General features: G+C 40.3%; 1 long non-coding RNA gene across 1 annotated transcript in view; it reads right to left on the bottom strand.

Annotated features, from left to right (window-relative positions):
* Window positions 1–21,320: 21,320 nt before the first annotated feature.
* Window positions 21,321–21,668, bottom strand: part of LOC126651377 (uncharacterized) — a 35,597-nt gene continuing 35,249 nt past the window's right edge. Inside the window, exon 5 of the long non-coding RNA XR_007631660.1 lies at window positions 21,321–21,379. This is a non-coding gene — a long non-coding RNA (uncharacterized LOC126651377). The remainder of the gene's footprint in view (window positions 21,380–21,668) is intronic.

Below are 21,668 nucleotides of genomic sequence, written 5' to 3'. Positions count from 1 at the left end.
AAGGTCTCCCCAGAGCATTCTCTTCCCCAGGCTGAACTACCCCAACTCTTTCAGCCTGTCTTCATAGGAGAAGTGCTCCAGCCCCCTGATCATCTTCCCAGCCCTCCTCTGGACTCACTCCAACAGGTCAAAGTCCTCCCTGTGCTGGGGACCTCAGAGCTGGAATGCAGCACTCCAGGAGGTGTCTCACCAGAGCAGAAAAGAGGGGCAGAATCCCCTCCCTTGACCTGCTGGCCTTTCTTTGGACATAGCCTGAGGTTCAGTTGGCTTTCTGGTCTGCAAAAGCACAGTGCCAGCTCACGCCCATCCTGCATCACTAGCAACTGGCATTTATTTTGGGAGTCTCTTGAGGGCCTTGTTTCCTGCAAGTACAGAACAGAGTAGTTAGCCAAAGTTGAAGTGAACAGTATTAATCTTTTTCAGAGTCCTTATATTATCTCCAGTGAAGTTGAAACACAGCTTTATAACAACACAAGCTTTTGTAGAAACTCATTTCCACAAAGTTTACCAGAAGGGCAAATATTTTGTTGAGTGGTTTGGGTGGTCTAAAATGGCATCCTCGCTGCATGCTAAACAGTACTTGTGGTGAACTGTGAGTGAACATCACACTGCTTGACTAGAATTAACCAAGGGATGAAAGAACCTGTAGTTCAGTGCAGTGTACCTCAAACTTTACTGTCGGTGGTAGGTTATGTATTACCACTGTGATAGGGAGTAAAAAAGAACCTAACCTGACTCCTGCATTTTTTAGTAGAATTTCCAATAAGTCCTGTACCTGTTTTCCTGGGAGAGAAGGATCCACAGAAACTCTAAACATCAGGACGAAGCAAGTTTGCTATATGAGCTTTAAAGCAGTAATAACCTGCCTGTTGTTGCATAATCCTCTTAGGTGATGCAAGCTGGATCTGTGGTTCAGCAGCTGAATGATAATGAGCTAAGCATCTGCCAAAAAGTGTAGTTTGTAAGTGCAATCTGGCAGTCACCAATTTTGATAATGAGCAAATACATTATTTCAGTTGTGTAGGCTTTTCTTAAGGAGTTTTCATTTTCAGTGTAGTTTTTTTTTCAAAAGTGATAAAAACTTCTCTAAAAGCTACTTTTGACAAATGCTTTTAAAGAAATTTGCACTGGGGGTCATTTCAGTTAAAAGTAATACCAAACCACAAGCTTTCCGTCAAACTTTGCTCAAAAACTGATACCAGTTTTTGTAGAATTGGCTTTGGAAAATTACATGGGGAAACCGATGAAAAGAGTCCATCATATTGTGTAGTAGTGGCTATCATGCCCTTCCTGGTAGTTAAGAAGTAGAAAGTAAAGCATAATATTTAATGTCAATAACAATGTCAGAACTTCTGCAAAAATAACAATTCCATCTCCAAAACATTGAAGGTTTTTATTTGTAGATACAACCAAAATTATTTTTTCCTTTGTGGCTGATAATTTTCTAGTAATATTTACGTGTCAGTTATGAAGAGTGAACCCTTAGCAACACGATTGTTAAGGAACAACTCTTGGAGTTGCTGTTTCTCAAGCTGGTGGTTTTATCAATACCTTCCTAAAGTTGTCACTTAACTCGGTGTCCTTGTCTGGGAGAAATCTCGTTTAGTTGTCTCACCAGTTCTGGACTGTAACGTCATGACACACAGCACAGTCATTTGCTTGACTGGTTTACAGCTCTGTAAATCAGAACAAGAACTCTAATTTGAGGCAATTGAAGTCACCAAGAACAAGTGCTAGCAAAGAAAGAAATGATTAATAGCCCAGAAGCTGGAAGCTAGCCTTTTATTGGGGTTTAAGGTTGTAGTAAAACCATTGCAGTTAACCTAATCTGGAGAAACTATTACTTCCTTTCCACATGTTGATATTTTTGTAGAAAGCACAAAAAGGTGACTGGCCAGGTATCAGTGATAATATTTGCCTTAGGGTAGATTTTACAGTAGTTGCTTCAAGGTGTGGGTTTTTTTCTCTTTTAAGTCCATCTGGATAAGTTTTAGAATATTCTTATCTCAGCTGTTACTAGCAGTGTTTCTCAGAAATAATTCTGAAGTGGGTAGCTAATATGTCCTTATCAGTGATAACAATCAGATTGTACAGAGAACTTGTACAAGATGATTCCGAAAGATCCTTGAAAGGAAAAAATGGGATGTAGATAGAAGTTAATCACCACTAAAACTTGGTAGGACTGTCAGACTGTTTAATTTCTGTATCTGCTTAGTACACCGTGATAGGAACAGGCTTCTAAGGAATGCTTTCTGATGACACTGCAATGAACTGGTCAAATAAAAAAACAGTCAGCAAAAAAAAAAGATTACCCACATTTAGCTAACAAGCCTGTTGCATATGCTTCACTATGTGAACCTGAAAATGTTTACATATCAAAAACTGAGAGATGGGATGTGTGATAACATTGCCACCTATTTTGTAATTTTACCACATGCCTTGGGGCAACAGGTGTAGCTTATGCAAGTAATTATTTGTATTAGGACAATATTGTTGTGTCTCCTGTTGTTTTCAGAAACTTGTTTAGCTTCTGTGGAGAAAAAAGCTCTGAGCATGATGTAATCATTACTTCCTAAATTATTGGCAGGTGCTCTCCAAGACATAGCAGTGAACTGTCCTTAAAATCCTCGGGAATTCTTTTTTTCTGCCGTTTTGCAGCTCCTGGAGGAGTCGCACAGCTGGCAGAGCATATTGCCCGTCATCGTGCCAGACTTGGCATTTGAAAGGCTGCCAGATTGCTTTGTGCTGCTGTGCTAGCTATGGATCAGCAGTTTGCAGCAGTATGAAGAGAGTAAGCGTTTTATTCTTTGCCCTTTGTAGGATCACAGGAGTTAATACTGCATTTGTGAAGAGTCCAGCCTCTTTTCTGAACCCACCAAGTGCTCGGGTTGCATTACCTGGTTAGATTAGAATCCATGCTGCAGGAAACTATAGAGAAATTACGTTTTTGATGTATTCTGGTAAAATTTTTATCAGAATCAATGTTTGGAGTCACTCTATATAGCCTGCTTTTCATGTTTTATGTAATTTTATTACGCTTCAGTATTTCTTTCATAATCTCCCTGATTTTACTAATGCACAATATTGCAAAAGCACTATAAAACTAGTCAACAGACTTGAAATCATTTGTGTATCTCTAAACCTCTTATGCTGATTAAAAGTGTTAAGGCTATTAGTATTTTTTATGTAACTGGGTCTAAATTTAGTTTCTGTTGCAGTCAAAAAACACTCTGGTATTTCAAACCATGATCCTAATCTGCTTCCTCTTGGAGTCGATGGTAACGGCTCTTCAGCACAGCTTTTGTGTTTCTGTGTGTTGATGACTTGAATAGTCAGCATCATGTTTATCGTAGAAATTCTGTAGTGACTTCATAGTTCTGATTTCTCATCCAGAAGTAGTCAAAATACTAGCTTGGCTGTGAAATAGGATTTTAATTACTTTTGGCCATTGTTTTCATTAATGCTTGACTTTTTAAAATGTGATTTGAGTAGCTCATAGGCTACTGCTCCATTGGTTGGGAGGACAGGACTGTAAATATTTTTCCTTATGTTAAATTCTTCTGGTTCTTGTATGGAGAGGCAAAAAGAGAAAGAAATGTTTAACTGGAAAAAGTAGAAAACATGTATGTCTACACCTTCCAAACTGAATAGCCATAAAATACCTGCATGACAGCCTCATCCTGCAAAACTGCACCTGTTTATTCATTCTGTATAGCCTGATCTTACTCTTTGAGCAACTTAATTATTATAAAAAAGTGATAAAGTCATGCCATCACCTATGAATGACTTTATTTCCTGCAATATTGTGCATTGCCTTTGGTCAGTTACAATGTGTAGTTTTGATTTTGCATGTATATGAGTTTCATGTCATAGCTGACAGCTTGCTGCAAAAAAAAAAACAGCTTACAACAAAAACAAAAAGACTGCTAGTGATTTAGGTATTAGAATATATAGTGAAGGAAATCATCAGCTTTGTGTTCAAAGAGCCTGAACATTTGCCTGGTAGTCTTGCTGCTACTTACATATAAAAACAAGTGCCTTTATGTTCATGTATGGAAATGGGTAATTTCCATGATTTTTTTTTAAAATACAAAATTGAAGTTTATATTTCTAGTGCATGTGTGCATGGTCTCAAAAGCAGCTAGAGGTGACACTGCGTTGTGTGAGCTGGGTATATGAGAGTAAATACTTACATACCTAAGAGTACAGCACTTCAGTGCTTCACATTTCTAGAGATTTTACTCCTGCACTTGCAGGACTATTCAGCTGACTGTTTTCTAAGAAACAAACAGCTTCCAGATTGCACAGTTAGTTTTTTGATCTGTGAATGGAATTTTCCTTTCCTTGTCAGAACATGGGCTTTAACAATGTTGAAATAGTTCTAAAATAACTCCTCCAGTTATAGGGCAATACGTTTTCTATCAAGCTGAGCATTTCTTTGAGACTGGGGAAGCATATCTGACTTGGTATTCTTGGTTTGGGAATAAGATATGGATGGAGTGAAGAAAGAGCTTTAGTCAACATGGAAGGAAGGAGAAATAACCAAAACTGTGATGACTCTTCTGGGGAGATGATGTTCTGCTTTGCTTGAGAGGGTTATGGATGTCTTGTCAACTATTCCCCATAGAATTAAGAATGAATTTAAGATTTGGAAAGTTTTAGTGGCTGATTTTTCAGTGTCTGAAGGCCTGTTGAGTCAGAAGAAAATAATGGTGTATGTTTTTCTCCAGGATGAGATTAGGTTAGGATTATGAACAGTGTCAGAAAGAGTTAAATTCATGGATCACACAGCAGAGTTTGCAGGTCTAGGTTTGATGGCTGCAAGTTGCTTAAGAAGTGTTCTGTGATTTATAGTTTAGGTTATGGCCAAGGAAAGGATTTGGGGCACCAGGGTTACAAATTTAAATTTTGTACAGAGTCTCATGGTGAGAGAAGCAAAAATGAGGTTTGGTACTGATAATACAAATGGAGGATAGCACTGAAGGCAAATCATGGGTATTCTTGGTAACTTATGCCTTACCAACTGATACTGGGTTGACACCAACAGAAGTTACAAGACTCTTACTTCTTGTCTATTCACAAACTTTTAAATATATGCAGCGCTCCCACGTTAGTCAAAGTGTTTGTATGGTTTTGAATACACAGCTTTGTGTATTAAAGACGAACTTGTTGGTTTAAACAATATTTATTTCTGCTTTTTGTGTCATTATATTGATTATACTATTCTGCCACTTAATAATTCATTAGGTAGTTCAATCATATGCAATGTAATTCTATGAAATCCAGAATTAGAGAGTCTTTACAGTTGGGCTGCTAAATACTGAAAAATCTTCCTAGTAATAAATGACTTTTCATTATGATACTGCCTTTTTAAAAATTCCTTGAGCTTTCTGAAGTTGTGTTTCAAACAGTACTAATTTCCTAAATGGATTCTTCTGTAGGCCTTCATTTCTGATTGCAAATGCGCTGCCACATGTTCTGTGTATTGTTGCTCTAAAAGGGCAGATGCAGAGAAGTGTCAATAGGGTATTGCACTTAGAAATCTGTCTGCTGCTTTCTGCTGTATGTACAAGTGTAAAATCTCTCTCCTATCAGCATTGCAGCACACTGCTTATTTCACAGAGCTTTGATTTCTTTTTGTGTGGTTAGAACTGCTAAGTACAGCATTATTTACATTATTTTGAAAACTGTCAAGTCAACTGCTTGGCTTTGACTCCAAGGTTTCTTTTTTCATTGCCTAGCAAATTTGTAGCCCTGGAGTTGATAAGTAGCTTATGTCTCTGTACAAGTGGCTGAAATTTAGCTAGTAAGGCACCTTTAATATCTAGTCTGATTGGGCATCTATCTACAGTTTACAAAATGGTCTGCTTCAGGGAAAGATGGAAGTGGTGAAGACAGGCAGATTCCTGCTTGGTTGTCTATGTCTTGTGGCATATACCTGAGGATTACTTTCTACGTCATCAGCTTCACCCTATTTGTGATGTATGTTTATAATACTCTGCTTTAGTATAACTGCCTCCTCAAGCACTGGGCTTTTTTCTCCTTTTATTGGATGCCTACAAGTCTTCCACTCTATGATCTGCTGTGGTGTGTGGATAGAAGAGCAATGACTACTTTTACTAACACCAGGTAAAAGGAGTCTAGTGTTCCCTTGCTGCCTATGGAAACTGGAGGATGTGATTCAGAACGTGAGAATTTGAGATCTTCCCTTGGTATCAACTGGGTTTCTGCACCAGGTCTCCTGAGTTCTCTGTGTATTTCCTCCCCTTAGGAGTCTCTGTTTATTCACTGATACAGTGGATGGGTGGTTGATTTAAATGCCTTTTTTTTCCTCCTTGTAGGGAGTCTAATCTCTCGAGGAAAGTACATTAAAGCAGCATACTTAAATTTCTTACTCCAGTTAAGTTTCTTACCTTCTGGCTTTTTCAGACATCTCATTGCTTCATTTGGGACACTCAGCAGCTCTGCTTTTTGTCTTTTCTATGAACTCTTTCACACAACTTAATGCTTTGTTGTTTCCACTTTTCTAGGCTTTTCAGCTTGTGCAAGTGACACAACATTTGTGACTTATTGACTGTTAATTGAGCGAGGAGTTGCTTTTCTTTGGGCTCTTGCGGCTGCCCGTATGGGGCAAGGATGCCCTTGATTTGAATTCTTCAGTCGAGATATGGGATATTAGGCTCATAGGAATTGTCTGCCTCTGCACTGCTGCTTGTTCTTTAACCTTGCTGTCTGATTAAACTAGTGCAATTCATGGAATAAACATCCCAATAATACAGTCACAAAATTGGACATGTTGTGTCCAAGTGCTGATCTGAGGCTGGAGCTTTAGCAGGACAATGATGATGCAGGTCAGTGTGGGCATTAATGAAGCTTCTTTGGAAGACAGAATGTACATGTGTCTCTGTGCCCAAAATAAAGTCTCTTTTCAGGAAAGTACATAGTTGGAACCAAGGATAATTTTGTGCTGAAGTTGCATTGTGTTTGAAATTGTATTCTGTGTGTGAACAAACCCCTCCTTTATAACCTTCAAGCAACTTAAAAGTTCTCGCTTATGATACACCACTTAAAAGGATAATTGATTTTTTTCCTTTTTAGCTCCCCTTTGCAGTTATTTGAAACTTCCTGCAGAAAATGTTAATTTGTTTTCAGTATGTGTATTTTCAAAGCATGAGTTCCTTAGCAAGTTGTGCAAGCCTTTGAAACAAAAGCAACTATAAAAAGAAATCTGAATGAAACTATTTGCATAGCAATAGCAGTCCAGTTTTGGTATATATATGCTAAAACAAAAGGAAATCTGCAGGGGAAAAAATACCCCAAATCTAGAACAGACAAACAAATCCAAAGTAAATCACAAGAGGATTTTCCACAATTCTATGTCAAAGACTGCTAAAGCATTAGTGCTGTTCTACTTTAATATTATTTGAATATTTTGACTTATCTAGTGGTGTAAGAGCAAGGATAGACTGAGATTGCCTTTTTTTTTTTTTTTTTTCCCCCTAGTTTGGCTCTATCACCTCTAAGCTGTGTGATGCAGAGCAGCTGGTCGCTGCATGGCCCTGTGCCATGGAAAACCAGTAAGAAGGAAAGCAGCAGGTGAGGCTGTTACCATGCAACCCTGACCGCCTGCCTCATCCATCACCTTGACAGGGTGGTGGAATGGGCTGCTTGTTACTGGCCCTTGACCCATGAGCAGTTGAGACTAGAAAGGGTGTGGAGAGCTGATCATGGAGGTGTTTATGCTCCCCCACCCTCTCAGCACTCAGATGAGTGATCAGAAGTTGGTGTTAACTGGCAATAAACTACACTAGAAAAAAGGTATCTGAGTTCCCAAGGTGTTGTGCTTGTGAGAGGCCTGTGACTGCCCATCCTGAGAGTGTCCCTTGGGGCCCACTGACCTGGCGAGTGGGAGGGAGACTTACAGGCTTGTGTCCACATCCAGTGGTGTCAGCCATTAGTGTTTGATTAGCAGCATTACAGATCTCATCAGCCATCCCATTTGCTATGCAAGCCTTTGAAAGTGTTATACCAACGTATGATGTTTTTTCACCAGATAAGTAAATTACATGGAGTGTGGAATTTCTTGGAACCAAAGTGCTGCTGGGTTAGTCGTGTGGCTTGCAATATGGTTAGGCAGGTATGAGCCAGCTAGCGTCAAAAGCAGCAGATAAACACATCGTTAAGGAACAGGCACTGATGAAGTGTGAGCTCCAGCCATATGTGGAATAAACATCTTTACCGTGTCAGTTGTGACTTTCTCTTCGCTCTTGTTGAGCTGAGCACTGTGATGCTCTGTGTGCTCTGGAGGAGGCACATGGAGAGGTCCTGGCTGGGCTGAGCGGTTAGAACAAAGCATTGAAAGTTGGGGGTTAGTGCTGAAGTTTTGGGCAACGTGATTTCTGATAGAGTTGCAAGGGAAAGAACTTTGTGGTTTCAGCTGGTACTTACAGCTTCAGACAGGAGTCGTCCACTTGCACAGACTTTTTTAGAGTTTCAGTGCCTACCATGTCGTTGAACTTTGGAACACATTTATCTACACGTTTCTTGTATCTTTCACAGTACTGATGCTTCTCTTCGGTATTGTTATATCCTTTGCAATTGTGCTAATATTAAACCTGTTGTGCAAAGGCATAATGGTTTTCTGGGGTGGTGAACAGAGGAGTATGTAGGTTAATGTGGGGTGGGAGGTGTTAATCTGGCTGCTGCAATGCTGGAACCTACCCCAGGGAGATTGCAAAATGAGATGGTGCTGGCTGTGATCGTGTGTGTCCCCCCCGATGCCCCTGGTCTGAACAGAATTCCTCCTTTACCGTTTCTCAGATCAGAGCAGTCACATCTATTCTAGCTTCTTGCTGAAGAAAGGGAAGATTCCCATCTGGTTAGGGAAAGAAAAGAGGGGTAAGACTCACTGTCAGCCTGCTAGCTTTTGCTATGTTAGCATTTTGCCCAGGGGAGATGGTGTCAGGCTTTGTGGCACAGTAATACAGAAATTTAGTTACCATGATACAGTCACAAGCTCATTGTTTTGGTGTCATGTATGCTTAGGCTTCAGGTGTGTACATCTAGTAGACTATTGCTTGTTTGTTGTGAGCTGCATGCTCTGGTGAATTACTTGGTGAGAATCTACAAATGGTTTTCTCTGTTGCCGCAGCTGATGTTTTAAAGTAGCCAGACTGAGAGGCTGGATCCTCTGGCCAAATATTTACCCAGCTTTTTGGTTGTATTTTTCCTACATCTGCTGAGATTTGTTCTCTGTATGAAAATTGATTGGGTTCAAAGTAATTACTTTTAAAACTAGTTGGCTGCAGTCACAGAGGTAAAACTAGCGCTGGTCCACGCTGTGTGAATACTGATGTGGTCAGCTGTCAGTCACTGAGTGTCCCACCACGATGCTAGAGCTGGGTGTGATCAAGCTATGAGTGAACATCAGCTTTGACGTAAGAAACCTGGACAGGAACTGAAGCATGTGGTGGGTTAGTGATAAAATAAGTGGGCTATGTTGCCACAAAGGGCCTGCTTGTGGCTGCCTTCCATGCTGGCAGGACAGGGATGAAGTACATGTCAAATGGTTTAATCCAGCTTTCCCACTCTGGAACTGTTCATTTTCATCCTGGGATATAATCTGGCTCTCATGGCCTTGGGCTGTGGAAGAGTAAAGGTGGCTTTAAGTGCCAGATGGGCCAAGAAACATGGCTTGAACTGTGGAAAGGGTAGCATTTTTGGTTTGTTTTGGTGGGTTTTATCTACTTGGGGTTTTTTTGGTGGTTTTTTTTGTTGTTGTTTTTTGGGGGGTTTTGTTTGGTTTTTTGTTTGTTTTGGTTTGGTTTGGTTTATTTTGTTGGGGTTTTTTCCATTTTATTACATGTACACAGACATACTTGCAGTTCCAGAGTTCCTTTTAGGATATGTGCTAAATTAATTGGGATAAAAATGAGGGGAAATAAGAGTTGGTAGTAGAGTTGCACATGCACTTTACTCCCTTGACTGACTTTTATGTAAAGAAAACATGAATAAGAGATGCTGTTAGAAAAGATATGATTTCTAGCCACTCTTTAAATGTTCTGAGTGTGTCAGAAGTTCAGGAATCTTCTGACATATACCATCCTAATATTCACCTTACCTTGACTCAACTGGTGAGTTACAGGCATTCAGGCATTAGTGTAGGGGCATACGGAGAAAGTGGGAACATGAGCCGTTTCCCTAATAAATGGTTGTGCTAAGGCTCACAGGGTGTTAGTGATATCATTTCAGTCACACGTTGATGTGTGAAGTGTGTAACTTTTTTCAGATGAACCTGAATTTTCTCTTAAAGTGGTAGGAGATATTTGCAGAGAGCAAAAGAACTCAGCTGGCCAAACGTTGCTCAGCCTTGCAATCAGAAGCATTAGAAGTAGGATGGCCATAGAAGGGCACTGAAGTCAGAGCATTTCCTCAGCTTCTAGCAAACACTTGTCCTTTCACCCCTAAGGGGATGAGGGAAATCATTAAGGAAAAAGAAATCATGAAAAATTGAAAAACAAGGCTGTACCATGTTCAGGGAGTGGACTTAATTGGTTGCATTGGGAAATCATCAAGAAAAGTCCCTTCTTTTGATTTGACTCACTCCAGATTGTTTTTCTCAAGTTGTCACTTGCCTGTGTGTGTGGTAGATTAAATGGCATCTGTTTCATGTTGCTATAGAAGTATGCCTGAACAAGGGAAGTGAAGCATTTGGTTGATCACATTTTTTTTTTCCTGGTACAAGGTCTCCAAGGGATCATCCAATAAAAACTGGAAAGGGCTACTATTAGAAATAAAAGCAGAGCCCTTGAAATCAAAAGATGCTCATGCATAGTTATATAGCCCACATAGAGATGGAAAACCAAAGCCAAATAGCAAATGGTCTCATTTGCCTCTCTGGGATTTTAGCTTGCCAGTAATGCTATATCATTTTACCTCAAGGAATAAGATGCTGTGTGCTTCCATGTGCCTTTTGCAGAAACAGAAATTCCACAAACCCTGGTGTGGTGGGTTGACTCTGGCCAGCAGTTAAGCACCCACACAGCTGCTTGCTCACCTCCTCCCCCGAGGGGGTGGGAGAGAGAACAGGAAGAACAAAAGCAAGAAGATGCCTGAGTCAAGGTAAAGACAGCTGAGAAGTGAAGGAAAGAGAGTCGAGGCAAAGTGCTGCAAAGGTGTGCTCACCATCTTTCATGGCCAGAGCGACGTATAACTGTTCTCTGAGCAATGGCTACCTTGGAAGATATTCCACCCCCTACCCCAGGGTTTTTATCTCTGAGCATGAAGACATCTGGTATGGAATATCCCTTTGGCCAGTTTGTGTCAGCTGTCCCACCTGTGTTTGCTCCCACATCCCCTTCCCAAATCCTTGCCTATCCCTCGAGTGACAAACAAGGAAGCTGTGCAGGCACTGTTCAGCAACAGCCCAAACCCTGGTGTGTTATCAACACTGTTCTAGTCACAAACTCAGAACATAGCAGGGCTTGGTCCACTATGAAGAAGGTGAACTCCCTTCAGCCAGAGCTGGTACAACACATTTGGATACAGTCTTTCAAATGAAGCAGTCCTTCCTTAGTTAGATGAATGAAGTGCTGCATGTTTCATGACTGATGAGGATATTTCTGGCTATCTGCAGCAAGGTAAAATAAGGATAAGTCTGGAAATGGGTGAAGTATCAAAATAAGAACTGAAGTTATATAAGCCTTTACCTAAACTTAGGTTAAAATTTACACTGATTTCTTTCTTTCATTTTTTTTCCCCCCCTCCTCAAATGCTTAAAAATTTTGTGGAAATATTTTACAAATTGACCTTAATCAAGTATCATGACAATTAATAGGACACTTCCTGATACATTCCCAAGAATTAACTCCAAAGAGATGAGGTATCATCAGCATTGAGAAGAGGGAAGGACTCTTTCTCTATTGCTTAAAAATTAAAGTTGAACCGGAGGAAAATGAAAAAAGGGAGGTGAGAAAGAGAAGGTAAAAACACTTTTCTGATTAAATCTTACTAAACTTTCTGAAAGCATGAAAAAAATCTAATCAAAAAGCAGAACAGAAAATCAGATTGACATGAGGGATCTAATATGAATTTTCATCCAAAGGTGGCACTAGTCTTTTGCAGTTGGAGTTTGTGTTGAGAGCTGGGAAATGCAGATACCAGGAAGCCCTCAACTAATCCAACGCTTACCATTAATCCCAAACAAACCATCATTAGTATCTGGATTTATCCTGCTTAGTCCTTGCTGGATAGTGAATTATGTAACCTTTGTTTTATTAACATTTAATGGCAGCTTATTATCAGGTAGGTTACCTCTGGAAAAAAAAGGAGGCAAAAAAATGTAAATGTGCCGCTTTATGTTCTTTGTTGTTTGTTTGAGTGATTTTTAAAGACCTATAAAAGACGTGAGTGGATATTTCATGACAGTTCCATAAATAAACTAACTTAAAACTCACCAAGTACATTGCATGTCAAGAAGCAGCTGTTTGAAAAATTACATGGACCTTTTCTACTTAACTAGCAGATAATGTTGATAATATCACTTAGAAAAGGACACAAAAACTTACCTTTTTGGTATGAAAGAATTTGATGTGATATTCAGGAGTAAAAATAGATACTTTAAAGTCTTTTCAATTAATTCCTATTCTTGTGGCCTCATACATTGTTGCAGACTGATTTTAGTAGGCGTGGTATGAATAAGATGACAAAATTTCTACAGTCATGAAGTATGGCTCATTGTGCTCAAGATCTTGCCCTATTTAGGGGAAGGAGTTGATGCTGGAATTGTAAACAAAAGTCACTAGATGAGCATTACAGGGAGGGGAAAGGATTTTGATGTTAAAAAATGTGGTGGCAACCAGTGCCATAAGATATTAGGATTTTTACTTGCATATGATGCAGTGTTGCAATGGCTGGTAAGCAAGCACTTTTGGAGCACTTATCAGAGTTGCATCAGAATAAATACCGATAAAAAGGAGAAAAATTTTTTATAATCCATGATGTAAACATGTATGCTGAGCAGCAGACCTGCAGCAATACTCTGTGATTTGAGCACTTATAATGTGTGATAAGAGAATATATTTAATTCTATTTACCAGATGTTTGCTTTCAATTTCTCTCTCATTTTTTCCCAAATGATAACGGTTCATTATCAAATTGTCAACATTTTCTCGGTATTGATAAGACTCCAGAGATGGGAGAAGTCCCAGCAGTCAATGTACAGCATTATTTCATGCCCACACTGAGACAGATGCAGTAACAGAGGTTCTACAGCAAAACTGTAGGCTGGACAGTCCTGAGTGGGTGTGAAACCTGAGGAAGCTCATTGAAGACCTGAAGACTGTTTTTCACTGAGCCTTTGTGTCCTGAGGTTACTCACACAGCAGGTCAGCTCCTGCAAGAGGCTGAAGATTTTAATTGCTGGAACAAACACAAGAAAGCTGTTTGCTGTGTGTGTGAGGTGTCGCATCAAAGTTGTGCCTGTTTTTTATTGCCACATCTGAGATTCTCACTTGACACGCTTTGATAATGATTAAATGCCTTTCCAGAAGTGACAGACTAATCAAAAGGAAATTTATTTTTTAAAGCTCTTCTTGGAAGATTTTTTTTTATTAACAAAAAGCTAGTTGTTCCACTCACATAGTAAATGGATGACATCTTGAGTGTTGATGAAAGACTGCTACAACTGTAGAAAATTATTCCAAATATTGAGTCAAATTTACAGCCTCTGTTTTCTAAGCAAAAATACACTGAGAATAGCGTAAGGTTAGAGGAACTTCCATATAACTTTGAAGGCAAAGTTTGATATAAATAGAGGTAAAAATGTTCTGAGGACTATGTTTGCAACTACCTTTTTGTTTTTCTACTGCAAAGAAATTCTCTGATATTATCTGAAACTGACGTTTTGAAAATTTGGTGGCAAGAGAGCAGCTCTTTTATTAGATTAGGTGATACATTTTTGAAAATAGAAATATTTTCATAAGTACATATTTTCTTTTCTAGTAACAGATTCTGGTTTTGCCAACAAATTTTCTCTCTGATGCTTTTAGACCATCATAGTGAATCATAGAGAATGCTAATGAAGGTATTTTGATGTGTCTTCAGAAAGTATGTTTAATTTGTCTATTGAAAAAAAAAATACTGGGATAATAAAATCACCAAATTATTGTGAAGAATGCCATCAATATCATGAACTATGTAACACAGCATTACATGAACTTTCCTGTACCTGTTTTTATTTGTGAGCATTGAGTGTTCATTTAGATTATTTTGAAAAGCTCAGAATAAAAAAAATAAAATTAGATATTTTCCAGAGACTTCCAAGAATTGAATGTGTTTGATTTCAGCAAATGTGTAGGAAACCTAGAAAACTGTGGTCCAGAACACTGGGTGATTTAAAAAAATCTTGATGTTACTTCTGATTCTCAGATTAAATAAATCAAACAACTGTTTTTGGAAATAATTAATTTTGATTTGACCATAATATTTACTAAAACTCACTATTTCTTTTCCTTTGAATCACAGGATTTGTATTAGTTCATCTGAGTGAACAGATCTCTGGCTGTTTAAATACTGGGTTTATAATGCCTGTATTTACCACCTTGCAATCTGTATGCTTGGAATTTCCAGCACATACCAGCTTGCTGTGTTGCTGTTAAATAGTATTAGGAGAGAAGCAGAAATATGATTTGCTCCAAGAGGAAAATAGCATCAGAGATAGAGGCTTGAGTATCAAGATCCTGCAAGGTATGCTTGACTCTGCTATTGCCTTGTTTAGATTTCAGCTGTATCCCTGCTTCCTCTTTATCAGTTGAAAAATAGGAATGCAAGAGTAATAAAAATATGAATAACTTAAAGGAAAGGTTAAATAATAATTTATTCATCTGATAAGCATCCACATTCTGACACTTCTACTAATCGAGTGTGCTTTGCTTGAAAGGGATGATAAAAGCCCATCATCTCTTGAAAATGAAATCACACTGGAGGTAAGAAGCAAAAAGTTAAGAGTGAAGGTGATTAACAATTGAGTGCAACAGCAGTTGACAGTGTAGTTTCCCCACTGGGTAGAATTTCAAATTGAAGGTGAAAGTCCTATGAAGGCTTGCTTCAGTTCAAAGTTCTGAGCCTTTAAATAGTGGATGCAGAACTGGAACAACGATGAGAAATCCTCTGTGCTGAGTACTTGTACATAAGATGATGGTAATATGGGTATCTGATCATCCCCTAGTAGGGAATCTATGAAGTCTGATGGCTAATGCTTGTAATGTGTTCCAGGAGCCTTGGTTGAGAGACACAAATAATTATTTATTGTTATTATATCTTCTACCTTATACCAAACTGGATAAACTAAACCAATTGAATTTATTGCCTTTAAAAACTAAGAGTATTCTTGCCTAAAAACAGAATGTAGGATAAACTTTCTGTTTCTTACATTTATTTTTCTGATATACATGAATAAAGGGGTGAATTAAAAAGAACATGGACAGAGTTTAACCCTTGCCCTAGAACAGGGATTGACTTCTGATCAGTTGATTCAGAAAGGTATGAAACCTTACAGCACTGGGCACTCATTGATTCTGGGGGCTAATACTGAGAAATCACCAAGGATGTTAGCAGAGTCAAGTTTCTCAAATACAGCACTTGCCTTCAGAAAACTTGAATCCAGCTGGGACATGAGGCTGTTTCCAGCAGGTGGAGTTGGTGCCAGCAGCATATTGAGATGGCAGAGTGCTTGGAGTGGCTGGCGAACTACTAGTACGAACTACATTTGGGTATGGGTGAAAACAGTGTCATCTTATGCCAAATCTTGCAAAGGTCTCTGTGCCAATGTTCTGACGTCCAAAAAAATGTGGGAATTCCTTTGCTTTTAAACAATTCAACAAGTTGCCAGTAGAAGAAGTGCAAAAATATGAGTTTGTTCCTGTTCCATCTTTTCTGTAGAATTTGCAGTAATAAAGAGAGATGTCCTATAGAATTCAGAATCCTCCTGCAGTGGTTTTGTCCTCCAAGTGAAATACCAGCAGCAAACAGTATGGACTTTTCAGACAGAGGTTCAGCATAGAAACCCATTCTCTTGTAAATGACATAGACAGGGAACTTTTTACAGCTTTGTTACATTTCCGTAAGTATCATCTCCATTATGTTTTTAGGGAGCTGTGCCATACTCTATTACTTTCTTTCCTAAACATCACTTACTCTCTGCCCCAGATTTGACATGTTGGCAGTTGAAGAGAATCAATTGGGCAGAGTGGAGAGCAATGGCTTCTTCCCTAGCAGCAGCTGTATGCACAGACTGTGCTGGGCAGTGGGAGAAGGTGCAGCTGTCAGCAGGAGGGGTGACTCTGTTAAGAGATCCCTACTGAGCAACCAATGCACGTGAAGTAGCAGGTGGTTATCTGAGCTAAGTTAAGAAAGATGTGCCTAGGCACATTAAATCCAGCTCGAGTAATCTTCATCAGTGAGGAGAGCAGATTTATGTTCCTATGAACAGGCTGTGTCTGAAATAGCGGACACAGCTCCCAGAAGGGATTTTCACAGGCTTTGGCAGGCAGTCTCCGGAGGGATTTTCACTGGGTGGGTGTTCCCAGAACAGATCGTGCGCATTATTTTAAGGGAAAGTTAAGAAATGAAAGCATTTCCCCTCTACTCGAACACTTGGCTAAGTCTGAAATCCTTCCTAGTCGGGTTCCCACTCTGCTGACCTGCCTGCAAGATGTCTGAGAAATGTAGATGAGGCTGGGAAAAGTTCTTGCAGCCTAATGCTGGCTGTCCTTTTGTTAGGTGTGCAGGGACTGTGCTATATCCATATGCCTGTGTATAGGCCTTATAAAGCTGAACTGAGGGAACTGGAGGAATGGAAAGTGGCTTTGGTCCCTGAGTCGCAAACTGGGTGTGCTACCATAAGCATGCACTCCCAGCTGTGTCCATGAGCGCATCGAACAGTGACTCTTCTAAGCCCACAGCACAAGCAGTCCTGTGGCTGAGCAGAGGCAAAGCAGTCTGCCAGCAGCACCAAGCACAGAGGCAGGACAGAGGGAGGACATCTGCCCAAAGGCCACAGCTTCCCTCATCGGCCCCAAACACACGGGGAAACTTTCCCTGCCAGTTAGCTGCTTCCCATGGCTCTGTCCCCAGTTGCAAACCATTCTATGTCAACTAATGAGAAAGCAGCTCCTAGCGAGTTTCCCTGAGTGTCCTCCTTGCCAGACCCTGTGCTGCCATCGTATCTGTCTGCCTTCAGGGCAGCTGGGTTCTGCCCCTTTACTGTGCAAAATTAATGTGATTGATCTGGCAGGTGATTTTCAGGATCAGTTCTGATAATGCCAGGTAGGTAAGGCAGTGCAGACTATGAGAAGCCAGTTATGTTTGGGAATTGTAGTGCATTTTTTCTCCAAGGCCCGGGAAAATTTGGAAAAAACCCTTCAGCCTGGCTGCTTCTTAATCCAGTCTTTCTTATCTAATTACAAACAGTCCCTAAAACAGTGATCCCATGTCTGCTGGTGTCCTACAAGTGCAGTGACTGGTAACCTGTGCAGCACAGGTGACAGGTGACTGACTCCCACTGCAGCCAGGAAGGATGTGTCAGCACAGAGCGGTACAACGCTGCATTTTGTTACAGTTTCAGAGAAACTGAGTAGTTTGAGGAGGAAGTAAAAAAGTTTTTTGTTTTGTTTCTATGATGACTTGCTGTGCCATCTGCTGCTTTTTATTCTTGAACCTCACAGCTCATCAGCAGCTTTCTCAGTAGCAGTGGGGACCTGCAGCTAAACACCAGTGATCCTGTGCCCTGGAGCAGCATTAGCAGGACCCCCTTTCTTCCTGGGAAACGTGGCCAGATTTCTCTAGGCTACACAAACCAGATCTGTGTCGTTTTAGTTACCGGCACTTTGAGGGTCTGGCACATACATTTGTGCTTAGAAATATAGCAAACAGCACCCTGCTGATGTCAACAGGCTTGAGTCCCTTGGCATTCGAGGAAGCTGGTTTATTCTAACTGGAAAAAAGGTGCATGGATTTTAGCCCCATGTTATTATGTTCTCAGTGATCAGTGGAAGTAAGATGAGAGGGCTTGTCCCGCTCTTGTGCTCATTTTGGCACTGCTAAATTCAGTGCCACTGGTAGGACTACCCGAGATTTGTAAGTGTGTGTGAGTGAACATGGGGGCTTCTGTTCTGCCCCCTTCACTCAGTGACATTTTCACCTAATTATCAGCCATTTAAATCCAGATCAGAAACTGGGAAAGCAATGGCAGACCATGGCACTGGCCTGCCCACTGGTGTGGTTCCTCACAGTAGTTTTATTCCCCAGTCATTTCCGGGCACAGATAACTGCTATTTAAGTGAAATTAGTTATGAGCGTACTGTTGCTTGGAGAACACTTCTGGATAATCAGGTTAAAAAAAAAAAAATCTGAAAGACTTCTGAGAACTGATGGGAAGTCTCTCATAACAATGTCTTTCCAGTTTAGCTGACTGGAAACATTAGAAAGCCTCTGCACTCCTACAAAAGTGATCCTCAAGTTCTGAATTAGTTTAGGTTTTAACAGTTGCCTTCACCTTTTTAGCTATTTTGATCTAATATTTATTGACTTGAGTCTTCTAATAACTGTGTGGCCTAAGGAAAGTCCATAGACAGTGATAATGCAGAAAATTTGCCTTATGGTCTATAAACTAGAAAAATTTTCTTGAAGGTATCCATGCCACGAGTTTGCATTAAAAATCATAAATCAGGCTTGGAGAATAGAGGGTTTAGGGTTTTTTGTATCTGCATTTTGACTTCTGAGCATGCTGCCCAGTGGGTTGTGCAGTCTTCAGATTTGGAGGCTTTCAAACCCCAGGTAGACAAAGCCATGGTTGACCTGCTCCAGTGTTGGAAAAGATCCTTCTTCAAGTGAGACGTTAGACAAGAGCTGTCCAGGGGCCCCTTCCCATGGGCAGTTCTGTTATTTTGAATATGAATTACATTTAGCAGCTTTTTCTACAGTCATGAAAACTTAAAATTAACTTTTACAACTACATGAAGGTATGAAAACATAAGGGAAACCCTCTAAGGCTGAGACTTGAAATAATAGATGGCAGTGCTAAAGGACAGTGGGGCCTCAGAGTCACTTCATAACAACAAACTTGAACACAGTCTCAGCAAGTTTTCAATTCAACCTTGAAAGTTAGCCTGAAAAATATATTTTGGGATCTTATTTTAGGAACATTGGACTAGACAAAGTGACTGTCTTGCTTGAACATATCCAATACAATAATAAAGATCTGCCCCAGCTGTATAACTTTAGGACTCTGTCCAGTTGGGATTCAGCAAGGATAATTCCCTGAGTCACATGAATATAAACACCTTCCTCTTTATAGAAGTATGTGGGAAAGTAAGGCTGTCAGCTACATAATGTGCTGCGGAATCACCGGCATAACAATTCTGATCAAAGCTGACACCTCCCATCTGTTTCTATATGCAGTCTGTTCAGCATAAATCATAAACAGATGGTGCCATGGTGTCAGTGTCTCACAAGTCATGCTGCAGTCACCGGGTGTTAGCTAGGGCTCAGTTGATGCCTAACTTTGCCACTTTACCCTTAATTGTTGGGTGTGTTTCATCCATGGAAATAACCTTTTAGCCATCTGAATCCAACTGCTTGCTGGTTTCCATGGCGTGGGTGGCCAGAGAACAGGTTTTTCCACCAGCCAAGCTGTTCATCTTCCAAAGCTGCCTGGCTGCAGCACCATTGTCAACAAGTTTTGCAGAGGATCAAGGGCTGGTAATGCATACTGACTCCCTCCAACCCATTTCCCATCTCTCTGCCACCCACATAGTTAGCCTGATTCTCAGAGCAGCACATGCTTTCACTGTCTCATCCTACTAATTTGTTAGCTGAGGTAGCCAGTCCTCTTCCTTTACTCCACTTGACCTTGCAAAATAGGCAGTGTTGGAAGAGTAGCCTACCTTCATGGAAAAAGCCTCCCATCAGTAAAGGATTTTGAAGGACTGGATAATGGTGATTTAGGGCTTAACCCTTATTATTTGTGACTACTGTTGAACATCTGGCACTTTAATAGGAGTTGTTTCTGGTTCAAAATCCAATCAGCTAAATTCTTCCTCTCTGATTTCTCCCTGAAATTGCAGCTGAGCATATTCAACTACATTTGAATTACTGAAATTAATTTTTCTCTTTTCTGGTTTCCTCTTTGACCATATCAAGGATCGAGTTTGAAATTCATCACTTTAGTTCTTTGATTTAGAGCCCAATCAGCAAAGCTGTAGGAAACTCCAAAGTCTCTTAATTCTCCTTGATACTGTTGAGATCCAGAGTCTTGGCTATGTCCTGTTCAGCAAGAGATTGCTACTTCAAAGCTTGGATCTAAGTCTGGAGTTTGAGGAGGCTGATGAGTTTGAATAGCTGGGAATCATCTGCGCCTCACTTTAACTGACTCTATCAGACTACTCTGTCAGATTACTATCAGACTACTGGGCAACTGCTTTTAGCAGTGCAGCTGCAACTCTGTGATGTGTCACTGCGATTGATGGCTCTGTCCCAGAACCCATGACATGGGATGGACTTTGTCCAAAGTGGAATGAGTCTTAGTTTGCAAAGGCAAAGCTCCAAGATACGAATTCCTCACCTCAGCAGCAGCTTCAGTTCTTCCTGGATTTCTCCAAAGCCTGCTTGAGAAAAACACCCAGTGTCAACAGCACCTGAATGTCTTGCAAATCGGAACAGTCAAAGTTCATCTGCTGTCCTCTCACTTTGAGATGCGTGTCTGTACTCAGAAGTAAGGCACTGCACTGCTGATTTATTTCAAATAAAGAAAAAACAGACAAAACTCCAAAGTAATTTTCAGCCTGAGTAATCACTGCAAATTTGCTCCAAATGTTGAACAGATGGAATCTGTATATGACTTCTCTGAGTATAAACACAAGCACCCTGTCATATTTCAATTGCCGATGTAACAACACAATGTGGCTCTTGCTAAAGGGAAAGTACATGAATTTGGGGTCTGATTATTTGTTTTCTCAGTGAAGTAAAAGATCTGGTGTATTCACTTGCAAATAACACATGACACTTGCCAATTGGTTCCACTCCATTCAAATATTTGCTCAGCAAAGCAGTAGTATGAGTTCTCTGCAAAAGGTGTGTTGTTGCTATCAAAACCATTTAATGCTTACTTTGGCTTTCTATTGCCACATTTGGTCACTTCAGATATGCAAACCAACCTGAGAACAGAAGTGGAAAAGAGTGAGAGTCGTTTTTGAGTTGTGGCCTCCTCTCTGGTTGAAGAGGAAGGAGCCTGGCAGTCCTCAAATAGAGCTTTTCTACAATCTCCTCACTTCTTCTCTGGCTTTAGGAAAGTCTCTTGCCAATTCATGATTGTATCTGTGAACTGAGAATAGGTGGTTTGAGATCTGTTGATGAAAAATATGCAAGTTAATATTCTGACTGTTATGGTTTAATGTAGAGGGGTTCCATTGGAGTATGGAGCTCTATTCTACCTCTACTGCTGGTGTTTGTTGCCCTGCATAAACACTGTTGTAGTAAAGGAGGAATAGGGGTAAAACTCTCCTACTTCACAAAGTGGTAGGTTATCTGGGGCAGGTTATCCTGACCCTTCATGGGTGTTCCCCAGAAGGGACTTGTGCCCTTCTCTCCAGTTCCTCCAGAGGTGACTGGGA

Source organism: Myiozetetes cayanensis, unplaced genomic scaffold, assembly GCF_022539395.1.
Source record: "Myiozetetes cayanensis isolate MyiCay16 unplaced genomic scaffold, myiCay2020 scf6-25, whole genome shotgun sequence".
Taxonomy (NCBI): domain Eukaryota; kingdom Metazoa; phylum Chordata; class Aves; order Passeriformes; family Tyrannidae; genus Myiozetetes; species Myiozetetes cayanensis.
This window is presented reverse-complemented; position numbering and strand designations above follow the sequence as displayed.